The sequence below is a fragment of the Lissotriton helveticus genome, chromosome 1_1, assembly GCF_964261635.1.
Source record: "Lissotriton helveticus chromosome 1_1, aLisHel1.1, whole genome shotgun sequence".
Classification (NCBI taxonomy): Eukaryota; Metazoa; Chordata; class Amphibia; order Caudata; family Salamandridae; genus Lissotriton; species Lissotriton helveticus.
This window is the reverse complement of record NC_136057.1, coordinates 1,589,626,654-1,589,644,576: the sequence shown is the minus strand read 5'-3', so window position 1 is coordinate 1,589,644,576 and position 17,923 is coordinate 1,589,626,654. Positions and strand designations below refer to the sequence as shown.

Genomic DNA, 17,923 nt, shown 5'->3' with positions numbered 1-17,923 from the left:
TCCCTAACCCAAACAATGTCCAAAAGTCCAAAAGTCCCCTTTCCCAAATACCCAATTCCCCCCCCCCCCAACAGTCTTTAAAAAAGGGGCAAGGGACAGTCACTTCCTCCGGTGGCATAGTTTGGAAAGCTGTTGCTGCACGTCCCGCAGCTCTTTGCGGTGGTCCCGGAGCTGGCGCTGATGTTTTTTGCCCAACCGCTCCAGGTAGTCCACTCTTGTACGTAACCGGCGCACACGAACCATCCAGGATCTGGGGGGGGCGCTGATTTTGTTGCTGCTGTGCGGCGGCGGCGAGAGGCTGTCGGGCCACGGCTCCGTTTGGCTGGAGGCTTCTGGCTGGTGGACCCGGGGGCAGTGGAGGAGGATGTAGAGGTTGATGTCTCCTCATGCTCCCGAGCCCACAACCGCCGATGCTCAGCACAAATAGCCTCCAGCTTACGGGCCCTGGCCCGGACAGCCATCTCCTTGCGGGTGAGCTTTTTTGGAGTAGCATCTATGAAGAAAGAAAGAAAAATACTGTAGCCAATAGTCTTTAACATAAAGTCAAAATAATTCAACGGAAAGTTGACACTCAGTAACACCAGCAAGTAGCAAACACAGTATAACATTTTGGCATGTATCTTTCCGCCGTCTTTGTAAGCCTGTGACATTACTGGGAGTTTCAGGAATTCCACTAGCAGCACTATGGGTGGACTCACTTCTACAGACATACTCAGAGAGTACTGAAAAAAGGCCTTTTTTACTTTTTTTCTCTTGTTTTGCAAAAGAAATTACTGGTACATGAACTTGTGGTAGTCGCCATAATGGCAGCTCACTCAGTTTTCACCCAAGAAATACAGACACAGGCCATGATGATGCAAACTCGCAGTACTTTAAGCAGAACATGCAGCTCGGGATAGGAATGTCTTACTTTTCTATAGGGGTGGCACTGCCACTGGCCATACTTCATCCACTCAGCGTCTGCTCTACTACATCATACACCTCTGCTATCGATGAGGAGGATAAAGAAGATAACATTCAGGCTTCCAAAGTACGTCTATGATTCTTCCTAATGTCTCAAATGTACCAACATTTCTTTTTGTCAACAACCAATTAACACCCTTTTCATTATATTTTGGAAACCGCCGTCTTCTTATGTTGAATTGCATTCAACAAAACCATTCTTTACAGTCATAAATAATAAGACTCGCTCGTCCTTCGTTTCACCCTTCTTTAACTTTTCGTTCTTCACATCCCTAAACTACATCTGATATGAATTGGCTTCACAATAAAAATTTGCCAGCTGAGTTGAAGTGAAATAGAGGGGGCCATTGGTTACCCGAGAAGTACCGCCGCTAATGCTATTACAAGTCAAGGTTGACTGTCTTCTCCGTGATAGCCCAAAAAGTAGTTCTAAATTAGTAACTGTTCTTAACAGTACAGTGTACTTATACTAGTGTACTGTGTACTACTGTACAGTACATCATACACTCCTTTGCGAGCCTACTCAAAAAAATGAAAATAAGTAAGGAGTATAATAACTTACCACCGTCCGCCGCCGCTGAGTCTTACCCCCAGCTCCTCCTGTTGGCGCCGCCGCATCCAGAGTGGACCCCTCCGCACTGCTGGCCTCGGCACTGGTGGTCATCTGTGCTGCATCAGATGTTGTGACGTCTAGGAAAAACATGTCATATTTTCAGATGCCATACACAACCCCCTATTTTGTCTCGTAATGGAAGAAAATGTTACATAACACATTTTTTATTACTGGGATTGAAAAAAAATAACGGTTTTGGGGAGGGTGTTAACCTTTTATATGCTTATTCCATTAAATGCTACACTTCTTCTTAAGACAACTGATGAATGCTTGCTTAACGTGCACCATTTTTCTCATTACAGAAAGAAGAATCCATTGCCCTTCTGCCAGACGATTCACCAACTACTAGTAAGTCATCACCAGCAGTACTTTAAGTACTTTAAAGAAGGGGGGGGCTCCCGCACAGTTATTCTAATAATTTCATTTGTCTGTTAACTAATATTAAGTTTGAGTCATACTATTTTCATTCATGGGAATGTTGTATAAACTTTAACGTCATCTTCATCCATCACCATTGCTCGCTCAGAATACTACGCTATTAAAAATAAAGAAATATTGTTTTAATTTCTTAATTGAAAATAAAACTTTAAAACTAACAAACACTGTGTGGTTTTTGTTCACGAGTGAGTGAGCGGAAAGGTTTGAACTACTGCACTTGGCAGTCATGATTCAGTGACTCAGATAGGCCGGGACTCGGCGGTAGTCTTCTTCTGTTCTTCTGGGCCGTAAAATCATTGGTCAGACACACTAGATAGTCGGTCAGGGGATTGGGCGTTCAACTTCTGTTCGGACTGAGGTATGTCGAAAGTCAAACTGCACCTATCATCAACAATGTCCTCTTTATCTTGTCCATACTTCTTTGTGTGCAGAATAGTCCCTGAAACACTAGCGGTATGGGATGTGCTCCTCTCAAATCAAAAAGGCAACTGCTACCTTTTACTTGGTGTAAACAATGACATTTTGTTGTTGGAAATTGTCAAAGCACTTACATTAAGAAGACTGGAATAGACAGCAAGGGCAACCCAGAGTACTGCACTCAGTGCCTAGAGCTATTGCTGTATCAGAGTTTTGTTTCACACCGTTTGCCGAATAGGCAAGCTTAGCTACCTACACAGACCGACTCATAATCGTAAATAGTAGTAGCACAGAGAGTGATGGTAGAGGCAGGATAAGAATGTAGAGAGTAGTCTACATTAGAAGAAGATCAAAGACTATTTTGTAAAACATAGAATTATTAGGAAACAGTTTGTAATGAATAGGAGCTGTAAAAGTTACGGAAGTATAAGTATTAATATAACAATAGAACAACTTACTGGTGCCAGCAGAAGAGCCTGCAAGGGACTGATCCTGTCCACCTTCTGCCACCGGAGTCTCAGTCGCCGCCGGCGCCTTGCCCCTGGGAGTTGCTGGTGATCATGAAATAAAGAAACACAACATGGATGATTGTTTTTTTGGAAATATTTGATTTCTTTGAACACAATCTAAAATGATGTCGGGGAAACAAATTAACAACAATTGCATCTGATCTGGTCAACTAGGAGGATAGTAGTACAGTATTGCAGGATTCGCAGACCGTCTAATAGGAAAGTTATGTAATTCACTAACTACATCAACAACAAAAAGGTTCTACTACGACTGCCATCACTAAGCAGCACGAGACGTCGCCTGACAGACACGGTCCGTCATTATGATTGCAGACCACTAACAAATGTCCTATAACAAGTAATAAATAATATACTCAACGTATCAATCCACAACTATCTCTTCAAAGTGGCAGCAGCAGGAGTACAAAGAAGGACTAGACTTGAGTCTGCTGTCTCTAGCATTACGCAGTAATGCTCTCAAATGACTAAAAAGTTGCAAACAAGTAAGCATAGTAGCAACGCCAATAACCAGGCGAGCACCTGCAATGACAGAAGCTATTTAAACATTAATTTACCTGCAATGTAATCGAATCAGCAGCATTCGTACTCTTCAGGAAAAAAATAGATTAGCATTATAACAGAGCAGAAGAAAAAAAGGTAGTTATTAAATAGCTACTTACCAAGGCCAGGGATCTCCAATCCTAGCAGGTCAAGCATGTCATGCTCCCGGTCCAGGATGTCAGTCCACCGGTGCGTCGCTTGCTGGTAGGTGCGCCGGACCCCAGACTCCTTACACATGCCCCGGCACACCTTCTCCCACAGCTCGCGACGCTCCCGGAGGCCGCAACCGGAAGCAATCCGCCCACCTGCTGCCACGGTCTTAGGGAGGTGGACTTGAACAAAAACCATTAAGGCGGCCACCTCCACCGCAGAGAAGATCTCCCTGGCCAGGACTTCCTCCCCCCTCAAACGCACGCAAGGGAGCCGGGTACGGGGTGCTGGGCCCTTCCCCTTGCCCTTGTCGGCTCCCTTAGCCATGGTCCTGGGCACAAGAAGAAGGAAAGAAGAATAGGTGTGAAAAAAATAAGAGAGAGCGAAAGAAATAAAGTAGGTAATAAAGTAACAAAAAGTTAAAAAAGCACAAAATATAGATGTAGGAAATTGTAGAGATAGATAATAAGCAAAAAAAAGCAAAATAAAGTTCAGAAAAACATAGGATTACAAAGATGTAAGATGGATAGAAAGGTAGCATGCCCAAAAACCATAGCAATGAATGAAAAACAAGCATGAAACGCCAGCGAACTCGTAAACGCGCCACGCACAACGCGAGCATGCAGCTAGCACCCAGAACCGGAAATACGCAACGCACACAAGATGGCCGCACCCATGTACGACCGCATGGGTAACTTCGCGGTCGTTGCGCTGCAAGCGGCCCACGAAGATGCAAAAAACCCCGCGAACACGCAAAAAAAACAATCCGCAAATTCGCACGAATTTGCGGATTGCGAGTTTGATTTCGCGCCCCGCGAATCTCGCGAAATCGCAGAAAAACGAATTTTGCAAAACTGAAAGCACTTAGCAGGTGCAAAAGTTCAAGCTAATTTGTAACTATTCCCTGTAGTGCTTCCTGAGGGACCCCTCCAGAGTTTAGTTGCCTACTTGCAATTATTCTCTGACCCTGCTCTGAACCTCAAAGCAGGGTCAGAGAATAGTTACAAGTATGGCACAATGCTCCTGTAAAAAAAAATTAAACTGCAACTGGAAGCACTTACAGCTAAGGAAGCAGGTGCCAGACTTGAAGCGCAAAAACAGTGACACATTAACCAGCCCCAAATTAATTCATCTCAGTTGAGGCTGGGCAGGTGTGCTTTCCCCCATAATCTACAGTGGTGAACCAGAGGGTGCTGTGATGAACCAGAGGGTGGCAGTGGTGAACCAGAGAGTGGCAGTGGTGAACCAGAGGGTGACAGTGCTGAACCAGAGGGTGGCAGGGGTGAACCAGAGGGTGACAGTGCTGAACCAGAGGGTGGCAGGGGTGAACCAGAGGGTGGCAGTGGTGAACCAGAGGGTGATGTGATGAACCAGAGGGTGACAGTGATGAACCAGAGAGTGGCAGTTGTGAACCAGAGGGTGGCAGTGGTGAACCAGCGGGTGACAGTGCTGAACCAGAGGGTGGCAGGGGTGAACTAGAGGGTGGCAGTGGTGAACCAGAGAGTGGCAGTGATGAACCACAGGGTGGCAGTGGTGAACCAGAGGGTGGCAGGGGTGAACCAGAGGGTGGCAGTGGTGAACCAGAGAGTGCTGTGATGAACTAGAGGGTGACAGGGGTGAACCAGAAGGTGCTGTGATGAACCAGAGGGTGGCAGTGGTGAGTGCTGAACCAGAGGGTGGCAGGGGTGAACCAGAGGGTGTCAGTGGTGAATCAGAGGGTGCTGTGATGAACCAGAGGGTGGCAGGGGTGAACCAGAGGGTGACAGGGGTGAACCAGAGGGTGACAGTGGTGAACCTGAGGGTGCTGTGATGAACCAGAGGGTGGCAGTGGTGAACCAGAGGGAGGCAGTGATGAACCGGAGGGTGGCCGCGATGAACCACAGGGTCGCAAACAGGCTGGACACGTAGAAACAACATGGTCGCGACCGTTGCGACTACACAAGTAAGGTCGCGTTCCCGAACTTGTAAAAAACCCTGGCGAACTGGCAAAAATCTTCGCGAACATGCAAAAAAAAATCCGCAAATTCGCACGAATTCTCGGATTTTGCGGATTGTGAGTTTGCTTTCGAGCGAATTCGGGAAACGCAAATTCGCAAATTTCGCCCATACTTACCTAAGGTACCACTATGGAAGCTAAACACTGAGGCTTTTGGCGACCCGATCTATAAAGACGCAATCTCACGCGGGCTCGACACTTATCTGGAGGTTAACTGGGGCTCAGCCAGCATCAGGGCGACCGAATGGGATGCAATGAAGGTGGTGATACGAGGGATATGTTTGTCCACAGAGGTAGGGGTTAAAAAAGTATTAGACCTCGACCTCCGGTAGTATGAGGAACGCTTGATGGCGCTGGGGAGGGACCTTCCCGCAAAAAAGGAGAGGCTGCCGGAGTGGGCTGTTGAGCGCCAGAAGTTAGGGGACACAAGGGACTCGCTGGGCAAATTTAATAGAAATACCAGCAGGCGACGATGGTACACAGAGGGCGACAAGGCAGGGCAGTTATTAGCACGACTGATTCGGGTAAAAACTCAACCCCACCCGATTCTGGCACTTGAGAATGATCTGGGCCAGACGGTATACTCCCAACATGAGATTAATAACATATTTTGGAACCATTTATGTAAAATATATTCCAAGCCCCAGCCCCCCATGGTCCCCGAGGTCGTGGAGGCCTATCTTGATGAGATGCAACTGCCTTGCATAGACATGGACAGTCAGGAGGCATTGGGAGGCCCCCATAATGGGGAGGAAATACGGGCAGCTATCGCCCACCTGAAGACAGTGAAGTCCCCCGGGATGTACGGCATAGCCGCTGAACTTTATAAGGAGTATGGGGGGGTCCTCATCCTGAAATTACAGCGAAGGCCCATGATCGAGGTCTGCTCCCAGACTCCATGCGGGAAGCATTGATAGTGATGATCCCCAAGCCAGGAAAAGATCCCCTTCTTCTCAGCTCTGATAGGCCCATTTCAATGCTGAATGTGGATCTTAAAATTATCAGCAAGGTGCTGGCATGTAGGCTCCTCCCCTATCTTCGGCGACTAGTCTGTGATGACCAGTCCGGGTTTATACTAGGTAGGAATACGCTGCGGAATATTCGCCGCTTGCCCACGTTATGCAATCACTGGACGGACGGGCCCAGCAGAGCACCTTAGTGTTAGTTGATATCGAACAAGCGTTCAACCCGATCAGATGGGCCTATCTATGGCAGGTACTTTTAAAAATGGGATTGGGGGAAGGGTATGTAAATTGGATAAATCTGCTCTATGCTCGACCAGTGGCCAGGGCTTGCCCAGGATGTTACGTATCGGACATAATACCCATAACGAGGGGATCACGGCAAGGGTGCCCGCTCTCCCCCTTGCTCTTTGCACTGGCAATGGAGCCGTTGGCTTGTCATCTTCATGGGGTACTCGAGGGACAGGGCATACGGGTGGGGAATATGGAGCATGTCGCATCGATGTACGCCGATGATGCGTTGATCTACTTGAAATGGCCGACACAGTCATTGCCGACTCTGATAGCTGCACTGTCATAGTTTACGGCCACCTCTGGGCTTTCCATTAACAAATCAAAATCACAGCTGTACGTGGTTGGATCGGGGAACGACTGGGAGGCGGTCCAACGCCGGAGATGGGGATTCCATGGGTAGAAGAAACGCTTCGCTATCTGGGGATATGGATCTGAAGGAATCCAACAGTTTTTTACCAGCATAACAAGGGGAGGATAATCCAGGGTCTGAAAGGTAGTATCGCCTTCTGGAACACACTTAAACTCTCCCTGATGGGGAAGATTGCCTTAATAAAAATGGTGGTGCAATGTAGGGTGAGTTTAGAGGTTATGAAACGTAGATGGGGCAAAGGGGATTTAGATAGCCCGGATTTAGCACTCTACTATTTCGCGTCACAATCGCCACATGCTATTGCATGGTTAGACACGAACCCCTCTTGGGAGAGGTCCCTACTGGCAAGTACATATGGGGACCGACAGCTAGGAGCGCTTCTATGGCGGGTAGGGGGGCAACGAGAACACGGGCCTCCACTGATGCAGCTGGTGGCTACGATATGGAACCAGGTGGTACGGGGAGTAATCCGAGACAGGCTGTTTGCCCCAGAGATGGATTGCCACCCTTTGCTCAATTAGACCAGGCCATGACAACAGATAAATGGAGGGAGAGGGCTGCCTGATGCTGTCTGACCTCTATCCGGACGATAAATTCATCACTTATCAGGAGGCAGTGGCCTGGGCTTGATTCCTCGAGATCCTAAGCGAAAAGTAAGCATGTGATTCCTGATGTTGGGCGTGGTTGTAGCCAAGCGGTGTATTGTGATCCATTGCTTATCCAGCAAGGGCCATTATTAGCAAAAGGGAGGGCGGATCTGCAGGAGTGGGCACTGGCGGAGGAGGGACACATGCGGAACACCAGGAGGGATGACAAACTACCCAAGGTCCTACTGGCGTGAGGAGCAATGATTCAGGAGATGGCGGGACAGGCCTCCCAGTCTACACCGGACAGTTCAGGGTCGACGCCTTCTGGGCAGGGGGAGGCACCAGGACAAAGGGGAGAGACGCACGGAGACCCAGCATAGGGATTATGTGGCTTAGACCTCAAGGTATAGAGACCAGCAGCAGGGGGGATGGTATTGGGAGGGGGGTTGAAGGAGGATTGGGGGGAAGGTGGGGGGGAGTTTATTACTGTTGAGTTCTGTTTAAACACGAAATGATGCTAAGAATATTAATGATGGAGGAATCTCCACGAATGTAACCATTGATCTAGACTTTGACTTACATTGTTGCTGTAACACGAACCACATTGGCAGAGGTGGGCAAGCTGTATGATTGTATTGACGCTTGATCTACTGATTTGGAGGTATAAACTAATAAAGAAATTTTAAAAAAAGACTTATTTACCTTTTGCACTTCAAATAGCATTACAGAAATCATTTCCAGCATGTGGTCAGAACACAGTACAGATTTCTCTAATAAGGACAGCATGGAATTACATTTTTTTTCAATACAAACAAGATATTCTGAGGACACAGCATCTCTCTCATTTCCCAATTTCGGTTGAGAATCAGGCAAGAATACATCATGGGCAGACTCCATAGAAGTTCCAATCAAATGGCTTGTACTACAGTATAAGAAAGGCATAGAAAGACGCCTAGGAGAGGAGCTTACAATTGGAGTGTTTTCTCCCCTGTGTCCACTCATTAACTGATTGTCCTTATGCATACAGTCAAAATGGTCTCCACAGTCCCTTTTTTGAGCTTCTATTTCAATGTCCTGGGAGTGTAAAGTTTTCCCCTGGCGTTGACTCTTCACATCACTTTGCCTTCTCCACCATAGGAGCGCCAAGGTGCTCATCCAGACCGCCGTACCCCCCTGATCCCTTAAGGATGTCCGCCCGAGCTGGTGAAACAACAAGTATAACCACAATCATACTGTCATTTCGTGACTGCTTTGACTGTTTTGTCCTATGTAATAAAATGATTGGCTGACTCTGCTGAAATGCAAGACTATCACAATCCAAAGGTGCACCGGGAGGTGCGTCAAACGGTTGCTCACTGTAACCATCCTCCACTCTTTCAGTAATCTGAGCCAGAGACCGGGGCCCTTCACTAGACTGCACAAGGCACCCAGCAAGGCTACCTTGAAGTTCCTGCGAATCCGCGAGAGGCAATGAAGAAGAGGTTGAAGGCATTACAGGGTGAAAATTAAAGGTCTGGCCTTCTAGGACCACAGCTGCCACCTCAGGGTCAATCCGAAGCATCTTACAGAAAAAAACTGTTATAACAGGGTGTGATTTATTGCAGAGATGCTGTAATTGTCTAGTGCCGCTAAATGATCTTCTTAGTTTATGACTTGGTGAGGAGGAGAGCACATGCCCTGAGCGCAATTTTCTAGAGGTCATCTCACTCTGGGTTCCGGGCTTTCCTGTTTAATTCCTGCCACCACACGGTTAAATGCTTAATCACTTACTCTGGAATATGAACTTAAAATTTCTGGCGACAGCATGCCCTTCACTCTCCACTCCCCTTTCCTCCAATCCCCACTCTTTATTCTGCACTTATCAAATCACTATCTTCCCCTCAATTCCTGAGAGGGCCACTCCAGTTCACAGGCCGCCACCCCAGCAAAGTCTAAAAGTCTGAAAGTCAGGCAGTGTCCACAGGACCCCTCTGTACTGTACTGGTCGGCGCCCAAAGATGGCATTTAGAACTGACACACAGTTTATGTTCACCACAGCTCACTTTAGGCTTGCCTGATAAGATGATCTGTGGCCCCCAATGCCTTCAATACTGGCCCTGGAACGGAGACACGACACCAAGGACGGACAAACCAGGCCAGGCCAGACCCCCCCAAGGATATGCTACTCGATGCTCCGCAGCTGCACAGCCTCTCCAAACCAGCTCCTTACTCTGTACTCCTTATTACCCTCTCTACTCATCACTCCTCGCTCTTCCTCCAACACTGTTCTCGGACGGGCATCCCCCACGGGGAGAAGGAGGGAGAAGCAAGGCGGTTAGAACGAGATAAGCATACTGGGCAAGCGGACTGAAGAAACTGAAGCGGTTGCTCAGACCGGCAAGCCTACCGCCGGCCGGCCCCCTCCGCGTAGATGAGTGGTTTCAGTGCTGCGATTTGTCTTTGCCTCCCAGCTTGATCCAGCCTGACCCCTCAGCGTCTCCGAGGAAGCCCGCAGCCCGTGGCCCCCATACTCCTCGGGCTACTGGCTATGGATGTTAAAGGCTGCAACTCCTGGGGTCAATTCTGGTCCGTCTTTCCTCCGGTCTTTCCTCCAGCCTCCCTTGCCAATGCCTAATGGCAGTGTTCCCTCAAATATGGACCACTTGCCCCTGCCAGTCCCCTTTCGGTGGGAAGGCTATAGGCCCTCTCTAATTGTTATTTACTATGCAGGCCCGTGGCGGCTTACTCAAGGTGACCAACTCAATTTGACATATTGCATCCACTCTACCCTTAGAACCCACGTGAACCTAAAATGGGCCTCCCCACGTAATTGGCCCAAATTATCCAGTCGAGCAATCAATGGGCTAAGTTCTTCACAGAGAATGGATATGGTCTTTTCAGTGAAATTCAACCTTTTTTTAAATGCCAGCGTAACCCACGTGAACCTTATATACGGGCAGCGTATTTCCTCCCCCTTAAGGGGGACGAAATACGGGCAGCGATCGCCCACCTGAAGACAGTGAAGTCCCCCGGGATGGACGGCATATCCGCTGAACTTTATAAGGAGTATGGGGAGGGTTCTAATCCAGAACTTACAGCGGAGGCCCATGATCGAGGTCTGCTCCCAGACTCCATGCGGGAAGCATTGATAGTGATGATCCCCAAGCCAGGAAAAGGTCCCCTCCTTCTCAGCTCTGATAGGCCCATTTCAATGCTGAATGTGGATCTTAAAATTATCAGCGAGGTGCTGGCATGTAGGCTCCTCCCCTATCTTCGGCGACTAGTCCATGATGACCAGTCCGGGTTTATACCGGGCAGGAATACGCTGCGGAATATTCACTGCCTTGCCCACGTTACGCAATCACTGGAGGAACGGGCCCAGCAGAACACCTTAGTGTTCCTTGATATCGAACAAGCATTCAACCCGATCAGATGGGCCTATCTATGGCAGGTACTTTTAAAAATGGGATTGGGGGAAGGGTTTGTAAATTGGATAAAACTGCTCTATGCTCGACCGGTGGCCAGGGCTTGCACAGGACGTTACGTATCGGACATAATACCCATAACGAGGGGAACACGGCAAGGGTGCCCGCTCTCCCCCCTTGCTCTTTGCACTGGCAATGGAGCCTATGGCTTGTCATCTTCATGGGGTACTTGAGGGACAGGGCATACGGATGGGGAATATGAAGCATGTTGCATCGATGTACGCCGATGATGCGTTGATCTACTTGAAATGGCCGACACAGTCACTGCCGACTCTGATAGCTGCACTTTCACAGTTTACGGCCACCTCTGGGCTTTACATTAACAAATCAAAATCACAGCTGTACGCGGTTGGATCGGGGAACGACTGGGAGGGGGTCCAACGCCGGAGATAGGGTTTCCATGGGTAGAAGAAACGCTGCGCTATCTGGGGATATGGATCTGAAGGAATCCAACAGTTTTTTATCAGCATAACATGGGGAGGATAATCTGGGGTCTGAAAGGTAGTATCGCCTTCTGGAACACACTTAAACTCTCCCTGATGGGAAAGATTGCCTTAATAAAAATGGTGGTGCTACCTCGATGTCTGTACACAATGTAAGGTTCCTTCTATCATCTTCCGCACCGGGTATTTAGGGAACTGGATGCACTGCTGGTCCTATTACTGTGGAATGGGAAGCGATGTAGGGTGAGTTTAGAGGTTATGAAACGTAGATGGGGCAAAGGGGATTTAGATAACCCGGATTTAGAATTCTACTATTTCGCGTCACAATTGCCACATGCTATTGCCTGGTTAGACACGGACCCCTCTTGAGAGAGGTCCCTACTGGCAGGTACATATGGGGACCGACAGCTAGGAGCGCTTCTATTGCGGGTAGGGGCGCAACGAGAACACGGGCCTCCACTGGTGCAGCTGGTTTCTACGATATGGAACCGGGTGGTACTGTGAGTAATCCGAGACAGGCTGTTTGCCCCAGAGATGGATTGCCACCCTTTGCTCATTTAGACCAGGTCATGTCAACAGATAAATGGAAGGAGAGGGCTGCCTGATGCTGTCTGACCTCTATCCGGACGATAAATTCATCACTATCAGGAGGCGGTGGCCACCTTTGAGCAGGGACCGGGGCAATTTTTACAATACGCTAAAATAGAGGCAACGGCGCTGCAACTATGGCCCTCGTTTCCAGAGGCTCCGGTGCACAACCGTGGTCACCATGATTGCGATGGCAGGGGGACGTAAGTTTGTAACACACCTCTACAGGGCGCTGAGGGAAGATAAAAAGATAGGCCCCCTAAAGATAGAACATAAATGGTAGCAGGTGTGTCCGCAGGAGGTCACAACACGAGATTGGGGAAAAATACACGAGAGCATGCAGAATGTGTCAGTAAGTAATCGCTTCAAGCAAATCCAGTATAATATCATACACATGACTTATCTCTCACCCAAGAGACTCCAGGCCATCAATGACACCAGGGATCCACATTGCCCTAAATGTTTTGCTGCCCAGGCGGATTTTCCACATATGGTATGGGCGTGCCCAGCGATCCAGACATACTGGGTGGCGCTCCTCGAGGATCTGACCAGTGTAACGGGGTGGACAGTAGCCCTGGACCCGCGTGCCTGTCTCCTGGGCTTGATTCCTCGAGATCCTAAGCGAAAAGTAAGCAGGTGATTCCTGATGTTGGGCCTGGTTGTAGCCAAGCGGTGTATTGAGATCCATTGGTTATCCCAGGAAGGGCCATTATTAGCAAAATGGAGGGCGGATCTGCGGGAGTGGGCACTGGCGGAGGAGGGACACATGCGGAACACCAGGAGGGATGACAAACTACCCAAGGTCCTACTGGCGTGAGGAGCAATGATTCACGAGATGGCGGGACAGGCCTCCCAGTCTACACCGGACAGTTCAGGGTCGACGCATTCTAGGCAGGGGGAGGCCCCAGGATAAAGGGGAGAGACGTAAGGAGACCCAGCATAGGGATTATGTGGCTTAGACCTCAAGTTATAGAGACCGGCAGCAGGGGGGAGGGTATTGGGAGGGGGGTTGAAATGGGATTGGGGGGAAGGTGGGGGGGAGTTTATTACTGTTGAGTTCTGTTTAAACACGAAATGATGCTAAGAATATTGATGATAGTGGAATCTCCACGAATGTAACCATTAAACTAGACTTTGACTTATATTGTTGCTGTAACACGAACCACATTGGCAGAGGTGGGCAATCTGTATGATTGTATTGACACTTGATCTACTGATTTGGAGGTATAAACTAATAAAGAAATTTAAAAAAAAGACTTATTTACCTTTTGCACTTCAAATAGCATTACAGAAATAATTTCCAGCATGTGGTCAGAACTCAGTACAGATTTCTCTAATAAGGACAGCATGGAATTACATTTTTTTTCAATACAAACAAGATAGTCTGAGGACACACCATCTCTCTCATTTCCCAATTTTGGTTGAGAATCAGGCAAGAATACATCATGGGCAGACTCCATAGAAGTACCAATCAAATGACTTGTACTACAGTATAAGAAAGGCATAGAAAGACGCCTAGGAGAGGAGCTTACAATTGGAGTGTTTTCTCCCCTGTGTCCACTCATTAACTGATTGTCCTTATGCATACAGTCAAAATGGTCTCCACAGACCTTTTTTTGAGCTTCTACATCAATGTCCTGGGAGTGGAAAGTCTTTCCCTGGCGTTGACTCTTCACATAACTTTGCCTTCTCCACCATAGGAGCGCCAAGGTGATCATCCAGACCGCCATCCCCCCCTGATCCCTTATGGATGTCCGCCCGAGCTGGTGAAACAACTGGTATAACCTCAATCATACTGTCATTTCGTGACTGCTTTGACTGTTTTGTCCTATGTAATAAAATGATTGGCTGACTCTGCTGAAATGCAAGAAGATCAGAATCCAAAGGTGCACCGGGAGGTGCGTCAAACGGCTGCTCACTGGAACCATCCTCCACTCTTTCAGTAATCTGAGCCAGAGACCGGGGCCCTCCACTAGACTGCACAAGGCAACCAGCAAGGCTACCTTGAAGTTCCTGCTAATCCGCAAAAGGGCAATGAAGACGAGGTTGAAGGCATTACAGGGTGAAAATTAAAGGTCTGGCCTTCTTGGACCACAGCTGCCACCTCAGGGTCAATCCGAAGCATCTTACAGAAAAAAACTGTTATAACAGGGTGTGATTTATTGCAGAGATGCTGTAATTGTCTAGTGCCGCTAAATGATCTTCTTAGTTTATGACTTGGTGAGGAGGAGAGCACATGCCCTGAGCGCAATTTTCTAGAAGTCATCTCGCTCTGGGTTCCGGGCTTGCCTGTTTGATTCCTGCCACCACACGGTTAAACGCTTAATCACTTACTCTGGAATATGAACTTAAAATTTCTGGCGACAGCATGCCCTTCACTCTCCACTCTCCTCTCCTCCAATCCCCACTCTCTACTCTGCACTTATCAATTCACTATCTTCCCCTCAATTCCTGAGAGGGCCACTCCAGTTCACAGGCCGCCACCCCAGCAAAGTCTAAAAGTCTGAAAGTCAGGCAGTGTCCACAGGACCCCTGTGTACTGTACTGGTTGGCGCCCAAAGATGGCATTTAGAACAGACACACAGTTTATGTTCACCACAGCTCACTTTAGGCTTGCCTGGTTAGATGAGCTGTGGCCCCCCAATGCCTTCAATACTGGCCCTGGAACGGAGACACGACACCAAGGATGGACAAACCAGGCCAGGCCAGACCCCCCCAAGGATATGCGACGCGATGTTCCGCAGCTGCACAGCCACTCCAAACCAGCTCCTTACTCCGTACTCCTTATTCCCCACTCCACTCATCACTCCTCGCTCTTCATCCAACACTGGTCTCGGACGGGCACCCCCCACGGGGAGAAAGAGGGAGAAACAAGGCAGGTAGGACGAGATAAGCATACTGGGCAAGCGGACTGAAGAAACTGAAGCGGTTGCTCAGACCCGCAAGCCTACCGCCGGCCGGCCCCCTCCGCGTAGATGAGTGGTTTCAGTGCTGCCATTTGTCTTTGCCTCCCAGCTTGATCCAGCCTGACCCCTCAGCGTCTCCGAGGCAGCCCTTAAGCCCGTGGCCCCCATACTCCTCGGGCTACTGGCTATGGATGTTAAAGTCTGCAACTCTTGGGGTCAATTCTGGTCCGTCTTTCCTCCGGTCTTTCCTCCAGCCTCCCTTGCCAATGCCTAATGGCATGTTCCCTCAAATATGGACCACTTGCCCCTGCCAGTCCCCTTTCGGTGGGAAGGCTATAGGCCCTCTCTAATTGTTATTTACTATGCAGGCACGTGGCGGCTTACTCAAGGAGACCAACTCAATTTGACATATTGCATCCACTCCACCCTTAGAACCCACGTGAACCTTATATGGGCCTCCCCACATAATTGGCCCAAATTATCCAGTCGCGCAATCAATGGGCTAAGTTCTTCACAGAGAATGGATATGGTCTTTTCAGTGAATTTCAACCTTTTTTTAAATGCCAATTACAAAGTATAATGTCCCTGAAACAAATGACATCACTGATGACATCACCCTTGTGAAAGAGTGGCAGACCTCTTCTCAGCCTAATATAACCTTTGATACACACATTAAAAAATAGAAACTAACTTTTTTTAAAAATGGAGATACCAATACTAGTTACAACATCCTATTTAGTAATTCCAACATGTACATACACATCCACTCATTCACCAACAGTTCTATATAGTCACTCATACATGTACTCACTCATCATATGTACTCATACAACCTGTTACACACCGATGCTCATCCATAGAGTTACTCACACACATACTCACACATGCAAATAAACTATCAAACATCCATTTACTTGCATATACAGCTATACACACACCACTACACTTACTTCTACAGAAACGTACACATACTTACTCTATTAAACAATCACTTAAAGAAACACATACTTATTTATACAGGAATTCTTCCAATCTCTCACTCTCACATATACTCACTTATATACATCAATACTCACATATACTAGTTTAAAACATATGTAGTTACTCATACCGATATTATTAAGACAGTCATTCACTCACTAACACACCCATACACACACTCATCCACCCATACAGTCCTGCACATATGCTGTCTTAAAAACACCTACAGAGTGAGTCAGTCATTCATGCATCTGTGCGCTAAGTAATACCCCCACCAAACGATACAGACACTCATTCTGATACTCAAAAAACCCATATAGACACTCATGTAGCTACTCAGCAACCCATGCAGCCACTTATACACAAAGTGAGACACTGATACAGATATTTACATATTTAAACATTACTCGCTAATACATGTATTCACTAAGATACGCTTAATAAGTCAGTTATACAACCAATTTTACAAAAAAACATCCAGTTAGACACTTATTTACGCATTTATTCTTCCATCGACCTTTAGATATACATATATAAAAAATATTTATTTTTCAGAAAGACAGACATTCACTGGATGATGTCATCAGTGATGTCATTTGAGATGTCATCAGTGATGTCATGAGTGATGTCACTGACCATGTCATGAGTGATGTAATATGTGACGTCATCAGCAGTGCATTGCGGGCGCGCAAGTTATAGTTAGCTGAACTAACTATAACGGGGGAATTTCAATGGTTTTGTATAAGCGAAATGTCCAGCTAACTATAACATGTGTGAAACCTATGGTTTTTTGCAGTGAATTTCTAAGGTTTTTTAAATGCAAATTCCTAACTATAACGTGGCTGAAACCTATGGTTTTTTCAGTGAATTTCTAAGGTTTTTTAAATGCTAATTCCTAACTATAACGTGGCTGAAACCTATGGTTTTTTCAGTGAATATATATATATATATATATATATATATATATATATATATATATATATATATATATATATATATATATATATATATATATACATATTTCCACCAAGCAATGATTAATGTCTGCACACGTCCAAATGCTTTTTAAAGGGTATTTATTCAAGAGACTTGCAGAGCCCCATTCACCTACGCGTTTCGACCGCAGGTCTTGATCACAGTGTTGGGAAATCTTGACATTGAGAAAATATTTGGAATGTAAAATGGTCCCAAGAGGCTTGAGAATATATACCCTCCCAAACCACCCAGACACACGCCCGGAGATGCTCATAGAATGGGGTAACAACAACATGCAATGTTCGGCCAACATGTTAAGAATTATAGTCAAACATGCAGAAATTGATGTGGAAGAACTGCATGTAAAAATATCTGAAATAGAATCTCTAATCACATCTCATGCTAAAGAGGAAGAAACTAAGAAGCTTAGAAAAGATATGGAAGCGATCTTAGACAAGCATGAGAATGAAGTAGAAGAAAGAAAAGAACGTAAGTACAGGAGAGACGAACAAGACTATTCATGCGGCAGAATTCTAACATTTGCAAAAAAATACGAGCAAATAAAAATTCAATTAAAATCACAACCCCAGATGGAAGTCGCAAATACCACTTTGAGTGAATCTGATACAGATTGGAGTGAAAATGAAGATCAAGACACAACTGGAATCAGGACCCCTTTTTTAGAAGAGGTGAAAATGGTTTATCT

General features: G+C 47.0%; 1 long non-coding RNA gene across 1 annotated transcript in view; it reads right to left on the bottom strand.

The window, feature by feature from the left end:
• Positions 1-363: 363 nt before the first annotated feature.
• LOC144773570 (uncharacterized) overlaps positions 364-17,923 on the bottom strand; it is a 105,601-nt gene continuing 88,041 nt past the window's right edge. Inside the window, exons 2-4 of the long non-coding RNA XR_013600010.1 lie at positions 2,890-2,982; positions 1,526-1,653; positions 364-493 (exon numbers count right to left, since the gene is read on the bottom strand). This is a non-coding gene — a long non-coding RNA (uncharacterized LOC144773570). The remainder of the gene's footprint in view (positions 494-1,525; positions 1,654-2,889; positions 2,983-17,923) is intronic.